Source organism: Bombina bombina, chromosome 4 (genome assembly GCF_027579735.1).
Source record: "Bombina bombina isolate aBomBom1 chromosome 4, aBomBom1.pri, whole genome shotgun sequence".
NCBI lineage: Eukaryota > Metazoa > Chordata > Amphibia > Anura > Bombinatoridae > Bombina > Bombina bombina.
Window position 1 is genome coordinate 798,805,385 of NC_069502.1, and position 16,717 is coordinate 798,822,101.

The window sequence follows — 16,717 nt, forward strand, 5'->3', positions numbered from 1 at the left end:
GATTAATAGGCAAACTCTAAGTTAAAATAATATATATATTGGGGCGGAGTTAACTGCCTAACGAAGCAGAAGCGTTTTGTGTTTGCTCTCTGCCTAATAGCTGTTTAAACACTTTTTTTAACAAAAGGAGGCTCATATTTCTTCTGTTAAGTGTGATCAGTCCACGGGTCATCATTACTTCTGGGATATTACTCCTCCCCAACAGGAAGTGAGAGGATTCACCCAGCAGAGCTGCATATAGCTCCTCCCCTCTACGTCACTCCCAGTCATTCTCTTGCACCCAACGACTAGATAGGATGTGTGAGAGGACTATGGTGATTTTATTTAGTTTTATTTCTTCAATCAAAAGTTTGTTATTTTTAATAGCACCGGAGTGTGTTATTCCTTCTCTGGTAGAGTTTGAAGAAGAATCTACCAGAGTTTTTTCTATGATTTTAGCCGGAGTAGTTAAGATCATATTGCTGTTTCTCGGCCATCTGAGGAGAGGTAAACTTCAGATCAGGGGACAGCGGGCAGATTAATCTGCAAAGAGGTATGTAGCAGCTTTTATTTTCTGACAATGGAATTGATGAGAAAATCCTGCCATACCAATATAATATCATGTATGTATATTTTACATTTGAGTATTCTGGGGAATGGTACTTCACTGGAATTACACTGTGTATATAAGACTTTAGCCTATTTGCAAGCAACAGGCTTTTTAATAACTCTTAATTTCTCCAACATAGGTGTGTCCGGTCCACGGCGTCATCCTTACTTGTGGGATATTCTCTTCCCCAACAGGAAATGGCAAAGAGCCCAGCAAAGCTGGTCACATGATCCCTCCCAGGCTCCGCCTACCCCAGTCATTCTCTTTGCCGTTGTACAGGCAACATCTCCACGGAGATGGCTTAGAGTTTTTTTCCTTCCATCCAGGAAGGTCAATTCATGACCAAGGTGGATTTCAAGGATGCGTATCTACATATTCCTATCCACAAGGAACATCATCGGTTCCTAAGGTTTGAATTCCTGGACAAGCATTTCCAGTTCGTGGCGTTTTCTTTCGGATTAGCCACTGCTCCTAGGATTTTCTCATAGGTACTAGGGTCCCTTCTGGCGGTGCTAAGACCAAGGGGCATTGCTGTAGTACCTTACTTGGACGACATTCTGATTCGAGCGTCGTCCCTTCCTCAAGTAAAGGCTCACACGGACATTGTCCTGGCCTTTCTCAGATCTCACGGATGGAAAGTGAACGTGGAAAAGAGTTCTCTATCTCCGTCAACGAGGGTTCCCTTCTTGGGAACTATAATAGACTCCTTAGAAATGAGGATTTTTCTGACAGAAGCCAGAAAAACAAAACTTCTAGACTCTTGTCGGATACTTCATTCCGTTCCTCTTCCTTCCATAGCGCAGTGCATGGAAGTGATAGGTTTGATGGTAGCGGCAATGGACATAGTTCCTTTTGTGCGCATTCATCTAAGACCATTACAACTGTTCCTGCTCAGTCAGTGGAATGGGGACTATTCAGAGAGACTCATTCCGTTGGTGGCTGTCCCTGGACAACCTGTCACAAGGGATGACCTTCCGCAGACCAGAGTGGGTCATTGTCACGACCGACGCCAGTCTGATGGGCTGGGGCGCGGTCTGGGGATCCCTGAAAGCTCAGGGTCTTTGGTCTCGGGTAGAATCTCTTCTACCGATAAATATTCTGGAACTGAGAGCGATATTCAATGCTCTCAAAGCTTGGCCTCAGCTAGCGAGGGCCAAGTTCATACATCAACCATCAGGGGGGAACAAGGAGTTCCCTAGCGATGGAAGAAGTGACCAAAATCATTCTATGGGCGGAGTCTCACTCCTGCCACCTGTCTGCTATCCACATCCCAGGAGTGGAAAATTGGGAAGCGGATTTTCTGAGTCGTCAGACATTGCATCCGGGGGAGTGGGAACTCCATCCGGAAATCTTTGCCCAAGTCACTCAACCGTGGGGCATTCCAGACATGGATCTGATGGCCTCTCGTCAGAACTTCAGAGTTCCTTACTACGGGTACAGATCCAGGGATCCCAAGGCGGCTCTAGTGGATGCACTAGTAGCACCTTGGACCTTCAAACTAGCTTATGTGTTCCCGCCGTTTCCTCTCATCCCCAGGCTGGTAGCCAGGATCAATCAGGAGAGGGCGTCGGTGATTTTGATAGCTCCTGCGTGGCCACGCAGGACTTGGTATACAGATCTGGTGAATATGTCATCGGCTCCACCATGGAAGCTACCTTTGAGACGAGACCTTCTTGTTCTAGGTCCGTTCGACCCACTCCAGCTGACTGCTTGGAGATTGAACGCTTGATCTTATCAAAGCGAGGGTTCTCAGATTCTGTTATTAATACTCTTGTTCAGGCCTGAAAGCCTGTAACCAGAAAATTACCACATAATTTGGTATATCTGTTGGTGTGAATCTGCAGGATTCCCTTGGGACAAGGTTAAGATTCCTAAGAGTCTATCCTTCCTTCGAGAAGGATTGGAAAAAGGATTATCTGCAAGTTCCTTGATGGGACAGATTTCTGCCTTGTCTGTGTTACTTCACAAAAAGCTGGCAGCTGTGCCAGATGTTCTAGCCTTTGTTCAGGCTCTGGTTAGAATCAAGCCTGTTTACAAAATTTTGACTCCTCCTTGGAGTCTCAACCTAGTTCTTTCAGTTCTTCAGGGGGTTCCGTTTGAACCCTTACATTCCGTTGATATTAAGTTATTATCTTGGAAAGTTTTGTTTTTGGTTGCAATTTCTTCTGCTAGAAGAGTTTCAGAATTATCTGCTCTGCAGTGTTCTTCTCCTTATCTGGTGTTCCATGCAGATAAGGTGGTTTTGCGTACTAAACCTGGTTTTCTTCCAAAAGTTGTTTCTAACAAAGACATTAACCAGGAGATAGTTGTGCCTTCTTTGTGTCCTAATCCAGTTTCAAAGAAGGAACGTTTGTTGCACAACTTGGATGTAGTTCGTGCTCTCAAATTTTACTTAGCAGCTACTAAGGTTTTCAGACAAACTTTGGCTTTGTTTGTTGTTTATTCTGGTAAACGGAGAGGTCAAAAAGCAACTTCTACCTCTCTCTCCTTCTGGATTAAAAGCATTATCCGATTGGCTTATGAGACTGCCGGACGGCAGCCTCCTGAAAGAATCACAGCTCACTCCACTAGGGCTGTGGCTTCCACATGGGCCTTCAAGAACGAGGCTTCTGTTGATCAGATATGTAAGGCAGCGACTTGGTCTTCACTGCACACTTTTTCTAAATTTTACAAATTTGATACTTTTGCTTCTTCTGAGGCTATTTTTGGGAGAAAGGTTTTGCAAGCCGTGGTGCCTTCCATTTAGGTGACCTGATTTGCTCCCTCCCTTCATCCGTGTCCTAAAGCTTTGGTATTGGTTCCCACAAGTAAGGATGACGCCGTGGACCGGACACACCTATGTTGGAGAAAACAGAATTTATGTTTACCTGATAAATTACTTTCTCCAACGGTGTGTCCGGTCCACGGCCCGCCCTGGTTTTTTTAATCAGGTCTGATAATTTATTTTCTTTAACTACAGTCACCACGGTAACATATGGTTTCTCCTATGCAAATATTCCTCCTTTACGTCGGTCGAATGACTGGGGTAGGCGGAGCCTGGGAGGGATCATGTGACCAGCTTTGCTGGGCTCTTTGCCATTTCCTGTTGGGGAAGAGAATATCCCACAAGTAAGGATGACGCCGTGGACCGGACACACCGTTGGAGAAAGTAATTTATCAGGTAAACATAAATTCTGTTTTATGTTAAACGTTTTTGCTGGAATGTAAAATCGTTTTCATTTTCTGAGGTACTGGGTGAATAAAATGTTTGGGCACTATTTTTCCACTTGGCAGTTGCTTGATCTAATTCTGACAGTTTACTGATCTCTCTCACTGTTGTGTGTGAGGGGGAGGGGCCATTTTTGGCGCTTTTGCTACGCATCAAAAATTTCTGTCAGAAGCTCATTGTTTTTTCCTGCATGTTCCGGTTCATCTTACAGAACTCAGGGGTCTTCAAAGCTTGTTTGAGGGAAGTAATCTTCACAACAGAGCTGTGAGATTGTAGTTGACTGTGATAAAAAAACCTTTATTCTTTAACTTTTTATGCCATCAGGGTTAGTTATTCTTTGCTAATGGGAACAAGCCTTTGCTAAAATTGTGTTTTGTTTTTACAAAGTTTGATGCTGTAACCTTTTCAGTTTATTGATTTCAACTGTCATATATCTTTCTGTGCTTCTTAGGCACAGTACGTTTTTCATTGTATTTTACTTGAATAATATTTCCAAGTTGCAAGTTTAGTTGCTAGTGTGTTAAACATGTCTGATTCAGAGGATGAGACCTGTACTATTTGTGCTAACGCCAAAGTGGAGCCCAATAGAAATTTATGTACTAACTGTATTGATGCTACTTTAAATAAAAGTCAATCTGTACAAATTGAACAAATTTCACCAAACAACGAGGGGAGAGTTATGCCGACTAACTCGCCTCACGTGACAGTACCTGCATCTCCCGCTCGGGAGGTGCGCGATATTGTGGCGCCTAGTACATCTGGGCGGCCATTACAAAAAACATTACAAGATATGGCTACTGTTATGACTGAGGTTTTGGCTAAATTACCAGAGCTAAGAGGCAAGCGTGATCACTCTGGGGTGAGAACAGAGTGCGCTGATAATGCTAGGGCCATGTCAGATACTGCGTCACAACTTGCAGAACATGAGGACGGAGAGCTTCATTCTGCGGCTGACGGTTCTGATCCAAACAGATTGGATTCAGATATTTCAAATTTTAAATTTAAGCTGGAAAACCTCCGTGTATTACTAGGGGAGGTGTTAGCGGCTCTGAATGATTGTAACACAGTTGTAATACCAGAGAAAATGTGTAGGTTGGATAAATATTTTGCTGTACCAACAAGTACTGACGTTTTTCCTATACCTAAGAGACTAACTGAAATTATTACTAAGGAGTGGGATAGACCCGGTGTGCCGTTCTCACCCCCTCCGATATTTAGAAAGATGTTTCCAATAGACACCACCACACGGGACTTATGGCAAACGGTCCCTAAGGTGGAGGGAGCAGTTTCTACTTTAGCTAAGCGTACCACTATCCCGGTGGAGGATAGCTGTGCCTTTTCAGATCCAATGGATAAAAAGTTAGACGGTTACCTTAAGAAAATGTTTGTTCAACAAGGTTTTATATTGCAACCCCTTGCATGCATTGCGCCGGTCACGGCTGCAGCGGCATTCTGGATTGAGTCTCTGGAAGACAACCTTAGTTCAGCTACTCTGGACGACATTACGGACAGGCTTAGAATCCTTAAGCTAGCTAATTCATTCATTTCGGAAGCCGTAGTACATTTAACTAAACTTACGGCTAAGAATTCCGGATTCGCCATTCAGGCGCGCAGAGCACTGTGGCTAAAATCCTGGTCAGCTGATGTAACTTCTAAGTCCAAATTACTTAATATACCTTTCAAAGGGCAGACCTTATTTGGGCCCGGTTTGAAAGAAATTATCGCTGACATTACAGGAGGTAAGGGCCACGCCCTGCCTCAAGACAGAGCCAAACCTAAGGCTAGACAGTCTAATTTTCGTTCCTTTCGGAATTTCAAAGCAGGAGCAGCATCAACTTCCACTGCTCCAAAACAAGAAGGATCTGTTGCTCGCTACAGACAAAGCTGGAGACCTAACCAGTCTTGGAACAAGGGCAAGCAGGCCAGGAAACCTGCTGCTGCCCCTAAAACAGCATGAATTGAGGGCCCCCGATCCGGGATCGGATCTAGTGGGGGGCAGACTTTCTCTCTTCGCCCAGGCTTGGGCAAGAGATGTCCAGGACCCCTGGGCGCTAGAGATAATATCTCAGGGATACCTTCTGGACTTCAAATTCTCTCCTCCAAGAGAGAGATTTCATCTGTCAAGGTTGTCAACAAACCAAACAAAAAAAGAGGCGTTTCTACGCTGCGTACAAGAACTTTTGTTAATGGGAGTAATCCATCCAGTTCCACGGTCGGAACAGGGACAAGGGTTTTACTCAAATCTGTTTGTGGTTCCCAAAAAAGAGGGAACTTTCAGACCAATCCTGGATTTAAAGATCCTAAACAAATTCCTAAGAGTTCCATCGTTCAAAATGGAGACTATTCGGACAATTTTACCCATGATCCAAAAGGGTCAGTACATGACCACAGTGGATTTAAAGGATGCTTACCTTCACATACCGATTCACAAAGATCATTACCGGTATCTAAGGTTTGCCTTCCTAGACAGGCATTACCAGTTTGTAGCTCTTCCATTCGGATTGGCTACAGCTCCAAGAATCTTCACAAAGGTTCTGGGTGCTCTTCTGGCGGTACTAAGACCGCGGGGAATCTCGGTAGCTCCGTACCTAGACGACATTCTGATACAAGCTTCAAGCTTTCAAACTGCCAAGTCTCATACAGAGTTAGTACTGGCTTTTCTAAGGTCACATGGATGGAAGGTGAACAAAAAGAAAAGTTCACTCATTCCACTCACAAGAGTTCCCTTCCTGGGGACTCTTATAGATTCTGTAGAAATGAAGATTTACCTGACAGAGGACAGGTTAACAAGACTTCAAAGTGCTTGCCGCACCCTTCATTCCATTCAACACCCGTCAGTGGCTCAATGCATGGAGGTAATCGGCTTAATGGTAGTGGCAATGGACATAGTTCCCTTTGCTCGCTTACACCTCAGACCACTGCAACTGTGCATGCTAAGTCAGTGGAATGGGGATTACTCAGATTTGTCCCCTTCTCTGAATCTGGATCAAGAGACCAGAAATTCTCTTCTATGGTGGCTTTCTCGGCCACATCTGTCCAGGGGGATGCCATTCAGCAGACCAGACTGGACAATTGTAACAACAGACGCCAGCCTTCTAGGTTGGGGTGCCGTCTGGAATTCTCTGAAAGCTCAGGGACAATGGAGTCAGGAGGAGAGTCTCCTGCCAATAAACATTCTGGAATTGAGAGCAGTTCTCAATGCCCTCCTGGCTTGGCCCCAGTTGACAACTCGGGGGTTCATCAGGTTTCAGTCGGACAACATCACGACGGTAGCTTACATCAACCATCAGGGAGGGACAAGAAGCTCCCTAGCAATGATGGAAGTATCAAAGATAATTCGCTGGGCAGAGTCTCACTCTTGCCACCTGTCAGCAATCCACATTCCGGGAGTGGAGAACTGGGAGGCGGATTTCTTAAGTCGTCAGACTTTTCATCCGGGGGAGTGGGAGCTTCATCCGGAGGTCTTTGCCCAAATACTTCGACGTTGGGGCAAACCAGAGATAGATCTCATGGCGTCTCGACAGAACGCCAAGCTTCCTCGTTACGGGTCCAGATCCAGGGATCCAGGAGCAGTCCTGATAGATGCCCTGACAGCACCTTGGGACTTCAGGATGGCTTACGTGTTTCCACCCTTCCCGATGCTTCCTCGATTGATTGCCAGAATCAAACAGGAGAGAGCATCAGTGATTCTAATAGCACCTGCATGGCCACGCAGGACTTGGTATGCAGACCTGGTGGGCATGTCATCCTGTCCACCTTGGTCTCTACCTCTGAAATAGGATCTCCTGATACAGGGTCCTTTCAAACATCAAAATCTAACTTCTCTGAAGCTGACTGCTTGGAAATTGAACGCTTGATTTTATCAAGACGTGGGTTTTCTGAGTCAGTTATTGATACCTTAATACAGGCTAGGAAGCCTGTTACCAGAAGGATTTACCATAAGATATGGCGTAAATACCTATATTGGTGTGAATCCAAAGGTTACTCTTGGAGTAAGGTTAGGATTCCTAGGATATTGTCTTTTCTACAAGAAGGTTTAGAAAAGGGTTTATCTGCTAGTTCATTAAAGGGACAGATCTCAGCTCTGTCCATTCTGTTACACAAACGTCTGTCAGAAGTTCCAGACGTTCAGGCTTTTTGTCAGGCTTTGGCCAGGATTAAGCCTGTGTTTAAAACTGTTGCTCCGCCATGGAGCTTAAACCTTGTTCTTAACGTTTTACAGGGCGTTCCGTTTGAACCCCTTCATTCCATTGATATAAAGTTGTTATCTTGGAAAGTTCTATTTTTAATGGCTATTTCCTCGGCTCGAAGAGTCTCTGAGTTATCAGCCTTACATTGTGATTCTCCTTATTTGATTTTTCATTCGGATAAGGTAGTTCTGCGTACTAAACCTGGGTTCTTACCTAAGGTAGTCACTAACAGGAATATCAATCAAGAGATTGTTGTTCCTTCTTTGTGTCCAAATCCTTCTTCGAAGAAGGAACGTCTACTGCACAATCTGGACGTAGTTTGTGCCCTAAAATTTTACTTAAAGGCAACTAAGGAATTTCCACAAACGTCTTCTCTGTTTGTCGTTTACTCTGGTCAGAGGAGAGGTCAGAAGGCTTCTGCTACCTCTCTTTCCTTTTGGCTTCGTAGCATAATACGTTTAGCTTATGAGACTGCTGGACAGCAGCCTCCTGAAAGAATTACAGCTCATTCTACTAGAGCTGTGGCTTCCACTTGGGCCTTCAAGAATGAGGCCTCTGTTGAACAGATTTGCAAGGCTGCAACTTGGTCTTCGCTTCATACTTTTTCCAAATTTTACAAATTTGACACTTTTGCTTCCTCGGAGGCTATTTTTGGGAGAAAGGTTCTTCAGGCAGTGGTTCCTTCTGTATAAAGAGCCTGCCTATCCCTCCCGTCATCCGTGTACTTTTGCTTTGGTATTGGTATCCCAGAAGTAATGATGACCCGTGGACTGATCACACTTAACAGAAGAAAACATAATTTATGCTTACCTGATAAATTCCTTTCTTCTGTAGTGTGATCAGTCCACGGCCCGCCCTGTTTTTTTAAGGCAGGTAAATATTTTTTAAATTATACTCCAGTCACCACTACACCCTTGGCTTCTCCTTTCTCGTTGGTCCTTGGTCGAATGACTGGGAGTGACGTAGAGGGGAGGAGCTATATGCAGCTCTGCTGGGTGAATCCTCTTGCACTTCCTGTTGGGGAGGAGTAATATCCCAGAAGTAATGATGACCCGTGGACTGATCACACTACAGAAGAAAGGAATTTATCAGGTAAGCATAAATTATGTTTTTACCCTATCTTACTGGATTATCCTTCCCAAGGTCTGGACACTCTTCTCCTAAGGTTCCTGTGCCCATCGAGTGGAGTGATCTTCGCTATCTATCCAGGGTTCCATGTTTATGGCCGACGCACCAGTAACCCACCTGCAATTGACCTGAGGTACATTTTTGGACTGAAGTCCCCCGCTGGGCTCTGGAGGGTCAGGGATCCGCTCCGAGGCTAAAGGGCCAAGATCTGAAGCTTGAAGGCTAACTTACTAAGGCTAAACACCGGGTGTTTGCTACCTCAAGAGGCACCTTATCGAGAGCGGCCATCTGACCCCACAGTTACGGCAGACGGATAGTGGCCACCTGAGAAGGAGCTCCTCATTCACCTGCACCACCATCAGAGCGGCCCGGGCACTGTACTCTGCCTTAACGAAACGTTGCGAACAGCTGCCATCTTCCTTCTGGCCTGCTCTCCTTGCTGAGGAATCTGGACTCTGGCGGGACTCTGTGTCATCCTTGCTCTGAAGCATAAGAATCCCTTTGAGGCCGGTAAGACTGTTCCTCCCATTGGCTATACCCAGATCGCTACCTTTGTCCCCCATGTGCTCTGAGGGGCAGGTTATTGAGTTACTTTCCGGTACTATAGCCAGCAACAGAGCAGTCCAAACACATTGCTTAATACCTTCTATTACATATGCCCCCTGAGGAGCCCTGGGGAGGAATAGTAGTACTGGCTGGGTTCCTGAACTTCCATCAACTCAGTTAGCCTGTGAAACACATATAGATACAACGCTGGTCACCTCATTTGGCTACTGTAAGATGACTTTTCCACCATTACATTTACAGGCCTCATTGGCCATGCTCCTAGGAGATCTAACATCTGGGCCCTTCTCTTCTATTTACCCCCAGAACTGGACACCCACCATACCTCAAACCCACCTGAGGCACTTTGTCCTTTTGGATTTAATTGCAGAATTCCTGCGCCCACAGAACTGCCATATTTTGTGCTATCCTAAGGCTCTCTAGCCACTCTGCACAATTACTGAGGAGCACAATCCTGGATCTTTGCCCACAGGGCCAATACACTGAGCCACTGACTTCAGAGTTTTCCACAGGCCCTCAGAAACGTCCTGTAGCCTCAATACCTGCACCTGCAGAAGGAAATATTAGTCAGGGTGTTTATACAGTCCACCCTGACATTGGTATTCCTCTCTCAGGGGTACTCACACTAATATTAGGTGCTGCGTCAGCCTGGGTGTCTTTGAGGCGCTCCCTCAAGGTCGTAATGTAATATCTATGTATGATTCATATTTCTCTTGTAAGGTGTATCCAGTCCACGTATCATCCATTACTTGTGGGATATTCTCATTCCCAACAAGAAGTTGCAAGAGGACACCCACAGCAGAGCTGTCTATATAGCTCCTCCCCTCACTGCCATATCCAGTCATTCTCTTGCAACTCTCAACAAACATGGAGGTAGTAAGAGAGAAGTGGTGAAATGTAGCTGTTATTTTACTTCAATCAAAAGTTTATTATTTTTAAATGGTACCGGAGTTGTACTATTTTGTTCCAGGCAGAAAAATAGAAGAATCTGCCTGTGATTTCTATGATCTTAGCAGGTTGTAACTAAGATCCATTGCTGTTCTCACACATGACTGAAGAGAGAGATAACTTCAGCGGGGGAATGGCGTGCAGGTTATCCTGCTATGAGGTATGTGCAGTTAAGATTTTTCTAGAAGATGTGAATGCTAGAAAATGCTGCTGATGCCAAATTTATGTAAGGTAAGCCTGAATACAGTGATTTAATAGCGACTGGTATCATGCTTTCTTTCTGAGGTAATACTCTTTTATATTTACAATATAAAACGTTTGCTGGCATGTTTAAACGTTTTTATATATACTTTGGTGATAAAACTTTATTGGGGCCTAGTTTTTTCCACATGGCTGGCTTAAATTTGCCTAAAAACAGTTTCCTGAGGCTTTCCACTGTGTTACTATGAGTGGGAGGGGCCTAATTTAGCGCTTTTTTGCGCAGTAACTTTTACAGACTGAGACATCCAGCTTCCTCCAAGGGTCTTCTGAATGCTATAGGACATCTCTAAAGGGCTCTTAGGCTTTCCAAAATCGTTTGTTGGGGAAGGTATGCCCACAGCAAGGCTGTGGCAGTTTGGTGTGACTGTTAAAAAACATCTATATCGTTTTTTTGATCCGGTTTTTGAACTAAGGGGTTAATCATCCATTTGCAAGTAGGTGCAATGCTCTGTTAGCTTATTATACACACTGTAAACATTTTGTTTGATTTACTGCCTTTTTTCACTGTTTTTCAAATTCTGACAAAATTTGTTTCTCTTAAAGGCACGGTACCGTTTATTATATTTGCTTGTTAACTTGATTTAAAGTGTTTTCCAAGCTTGCTAGTCTCATTGCTAGTCTGTATAAACATGTCTGACATAGAGGAAACTCCTTGTTCATTATGTTTAAAAGCCATTGTGGAGCCCCCTCTTAGAATGTGTACCAAATGTACTGATTTCACTTTAAGCAATAAAGATCATATTCTGTCTTTAAAAAATTTATCACCAGAGGAATCTGACGAGGGGGAAGTTATGCCGACTAACTCTCCCCACGTGTCAGATCCTTTGACTCCCGCTCAAGGGACTCACGCTCAAATGGTGCCAAGTACATCTAGGGCGCCCATAGCGTTTACTTTACAAGACATGGCGGCAGTCATGGATAATACACTGTCAGCGGTATTAGCCAGACTACCTGAATTTAGAGGAAAGCGAGATAGCTCTGGAGTTAGACAAAATACAGAGCATACTGACGCTTTAAGAGCTATGTCTGATAATGCCTCACAATATGCAGAAGCTGAAGAAGGAGAGCTTCATTCTGTGGGTGATGTTTCTGACTCAGGGAAGATGATGCAACCTGATTCTGATATTTCTACATTTAAATTTAAGCTTGAACACCTCCTCGTGTTACTCAGGGAGGTTTTAGCTGCTCTGAATGACTGTGATACAATTGCAGTGCCAGAGAAATTGTGTAGACTGGATAAATACTATGCAGTGCCGGTGTGTACTGATGTTTTTCCAATACCTAAAAGGTTTACAGAAATTATTACTAAGGAATGGGATAGACCAGGTGTTCCGTTCTCTCCCCCTCCTATTTTTAGAAAAATGTTTCTAATAGACGCCACCACACGGGACTTATGGCAGACAGTTCCTAAGGTGGAGGGAGCAGTTTCTACTCTAGCAAAGCGTACTACTATCCCTGTCGAGGACAGTTGTGCTTTCTTAGATCCAATGGATAAAAAGTTAGAGGGTTACCTTAAGAAAATGTTTATTCAACAAGGTTTTATCCTACAGCCCCTTGCATGCATTGCTCCTGTCACTGCTGCTGCGGCGTTCTGGTTTGAGTCTCTGGAAGAGGCTTTACAGGTAGCGACTCCATTGGATGACATACTTGACAAGCTTAGAGCACTTAAGCTAGCCAATTCTTTTGTTTCTGATGCCATTGTTCATTTGACTAAACTAATGGCTAAGAATTCTGGTTTTGCTATCCAGGCGCGCAGAGCGCTATGGCTTAAATCATGGTCAGCTGACGTTACTTCATAGTCTAAGCTGCTTAACATTCCCTTCAAGGGGCAGACCCTATTCGGGCCTGGTTTGAAGGAGATTATTGCTGATATCACTGGAGGAAAAGGTCATGCCCTTCCTCAGGATAGGTCCAAATCAAGGGCCAAACAGTCTAATTTTCGTGCCTTTCGAAACTTCAAGGCAAGTGCGGCATCAACTTCCTGTAATGCAAAACAAGAGGAAACTTTTGCTCAGTCCAAGACGGTCTGGAGACCTAACCAGACCTGGAACAAGGGTAAGCAGGCCAAAAAGCCTGCTGCTGCCTCTAAGACAGCATGAAGGAATGGCCCCCTATCCGATAACGGATCTAGTAGGGGGCAGACTTTCGCTCTTCGCCCAGGTGTGGGCAAGAGATGTTTAGGATCCCTGGGCGTTGGAAATTATATCCCAGGGATATCTTCTGGACTTCAAGGCTTCCCCCTCAAATGGGAGATTTCACCTTTCACAATTATCTGCAAACCAGATAAAGAGAGAGGCATTCTTACACTGTGTACAAGACCTCCTAGTTATGGGAGTGATCCATCCAGTTCCAAAGGAGGGACAGGGTTTTTACTCAAATCTGTTTGTAGTTCCCAAAAAAGAGGGAACCTTCAGACCAATCATGGATCTAAAGATCTTAAACAAATTCCTCAGAGTTCCATCATTCAAGATGGAGATTATTCGTACCATCCTACCTATGATCCAGGAGGGTCAATACATGACTACAGTGGATTTAAAGGATGCTTATCTTCACACTCCGATACACAAAGATCATCATCGGTTTCTCAGGTTTGCCTTCCTAGACAGGCATTACCAGTTTGAAGCTCTTCCCTTTGGGCTAGCTACAGCCCAAAGAATTTTTACGAAGGTTCTGGGGTCACTTCTGGCGGTCCTAAGGCCGCGGGGTATAGCAGTGGCCCCTTATTTAGACGACATCCTAATTCAGGTGTCAAACTTCCAAATTGCCAAGTCTCATACGGACATAGTGTTGGCATTTCTGAGGTTGCATGGGTGGAAGGTGAACGAGGAAAAGAGTTCTCTATCCCCCCTTACAAGAGTTTCCTTCCTAGGGACTCTAATAGATTCTGTAGAAATGAAAATTTACCTGACGGAGTCCAGGTTATCAAAACTTCTAAATTCCTGCCGTGTTCTTTATTCCATTCCTCGCCCTTTGGTGGCTCAGTGCATGGAAGTAATCGGCTTTATGGTAGCGGCAATGGACATAGTGCCGTTTGCACGCCTACATCTCAGACAGCTGCAACTCTGCATGCTCAGTCAGTGGAATGGGGATTACACAGATTTGTCCCCTCTACTAAATCTGGATAAAGAGACCAGGGATTCTCTTCTCTGGTGGCTATCTCGGGTCCATCTGTCCAAAGGTATGACCTTTCGCAGGCCAGATTGGACAATTGTGACGACAGATGCCAGCCTTCTAGGTTGGGGTGCAGTCTGGAACTCCCTGAAGGTTTAGGGATCGTGGACTCAGGAGGAGTCACTCCTTCCAATAAACATTCTGGAACTAAGAGCGATATTCAATGCTCTTCAGGCTTGGCCTCATCTAGCGACAATGAGGTTCATCAGATTTCAGTCGGACAACATCACGACTGTGGCTTACATCAACCATCAAGGGGGAACAAGGAGTTCCCTAGCGATGTTAGAAGTCTCAAAGAATAATTCGCTGGGCAGAGATTCACTCTTGCCACCTATCAGCTATCCATATCCCAGGTGTAGAGAACTGGGAGGCGGATTTTCTAAGTCGACAGACTTTTCATCCGGGGGAGTGGGAACTCCATCCGGAGGTGTTTGCACAATTGGTTCATCGTTGGGGCAAACCAGAACTGGATCTCATAGCGTCTCGCCAGAACGCCAAGCTTCCTTGTTACGGATCCAGGTCCAGGGACCCCAAGGCAACACTGATAGATGCTCTAGCAGCGCCTTGGTCCTTCAACCTGGCTTATGTGTTTCCACCGTTTCCTCTGCTCCCTCGTCTGATTGCCAAAATCAAGCAGGAGAGAGCATCAGTGATCTTGATAGCGCCTGCGTGGCCACGCAGGACTTGGTATGCAGATCTGGTGGACATGTCATCCTTTCCACCATGGACTCTGCCGCTGAGACAGGACCTTCTACTTCAAGGTCCTTTCAACCATCCAAATCTAATTTCTCTGAGGCTGACTGCCTGGAGATTGAACGCTTGATTTTATCAAAGCGTGGTTTCTCCGAGTCAGTCATTGATACCTTAATTCAGGCACGAAAGCCTGTCACCAGGAAAATCTATCATAAGATATGGCGGAAATATCTTTATTGGTGTGAATCCAAGGGCTACTCATGGAGTAAGGTCAGGATTCCCAGGATATTATCTTTTCTCCAAGAAGGATTGGAGAAAGGATTGTCAGCTAGTTCCTTAAAGGGACAGATTTCTGCACTATCTATTCTTTTGCACAAGCGTCTGGTGGATGTCCCAGACGTTCAGGCATTTTGTCAGGCTTTAGTTAGAATCAAGCCTGTGTTTAAAGCTGTTGCTCCACCATGGAGTTTAAATTTGGTTCTTAAAGTTCTTCAGGGGGTTCCGTTTGAACCTCTTCATTCCATAGATATCAAACTTTTATCTTGGAAAGTTCTTTTTTTGGTAGCTATTTCCTCGGCTCGTAGAGTTTCCGAGTTATCTGCCTTACAATGTGATTCTCGTTATCTGATCTTCCATGCAGATAAGGTAGTTCTGCGTACCAAACCTGGGTTTTTACCTAAGGTGGTATCTAATAAGAATATCAATCAAGAGATTGTTGTTCCGTCTTTGTGTCCTAATCCTTCTTCAAATAAGGAACGTCTATTACACAATCTGGACGTGGTTCGTGCTTTAAAGTTTTACTTACAAGCTACTAAAGATTTTCGTCAAACATCTGCTTTGTTTGTTGTCTACTCTGGACAGAGGAGAGGTCAAAAGGCTTCGGCAATCTCTCTTTCTTTTTGGCTAAAAAGCATAATCTGCTTAGCCTATGAGACTGCTGGCCAGCAGCCTCCAGAAAGGATTACAGCTCATTCTACTAGAGCTGTGGCTTCCACATGGGCCTTTAAAAATGAGGCTTCTGTTGAACAGATTTGCAAGGCGGCGACTTGGTCTTCGCTTCATACTTTTTCAAAATTCTACAAATTTGATACTTTTTCTTCTTCGGAGGCTATTTTTTTGAGAAAGGTTTTACAGGCAGTGGTACCTTCCGTTTAAGTACCTGCCGTGTCCCTCCCTTCATCCGTGTACTTAAGCTTTGGTATTGGTATCCCACAAGTAATGGATGATCCGTGGACTGGATACACCTTACAAGAGAAAACATAATTTATGCTTACCTGATAAATTTATTTCTCTTGTGGTGTATCCAGTCCACGGCCCGCCCTGTCATTTTAAGGCAGGTATTTTTTAATTTTAATCTACAGTCACCACTGCACCCTATGGTTTCTCCTTTCTCTGTTTTCGGTCGAATGACTGGATATGGCAGTGAGGGGAGGAGCTATATAGACAGCTCTGCTGTGGGTGTCCTCTTGCAACTTCCTGTTGGGAATGAGAATATCCCACAAGTAATGGATGATCCGTGGACTGGATACACCACGAGAGAAATAAATTTATCAGGTAAGCATAAATTATGTTTTTGCTCTCACATTTCCTAGCTACTATTGTCATATCTGTACATTTAAGGTATTGATCTTTTATTCATTTTTTTACCTAGTTAGAGCTCCTGCAATCCTTGTTTTATGAACAGGTATACTTGTGACTTTGCTTGACAGAGATCCCCCTCAAGTCTCCCCCTTTCCAGTGAGCTGGACACTTCCCCTCCCCCTCCTTTGGGTTGTATCCCCCAGATCCTGAGACAAAAGGGGTATCACTTTTGAATAAAAGACAAGTGAGTTTTTTTTATAACATTGTAGTGGTCACCTATTCTGACCTGCATTGCATATCTGTATATACATAGGTGTCCCTTTCTTTAGACCTGAGTTCTGTCTCTCACCTCCCCCTTTCCTGCCTGGTGTGTTCAGGTGGGTC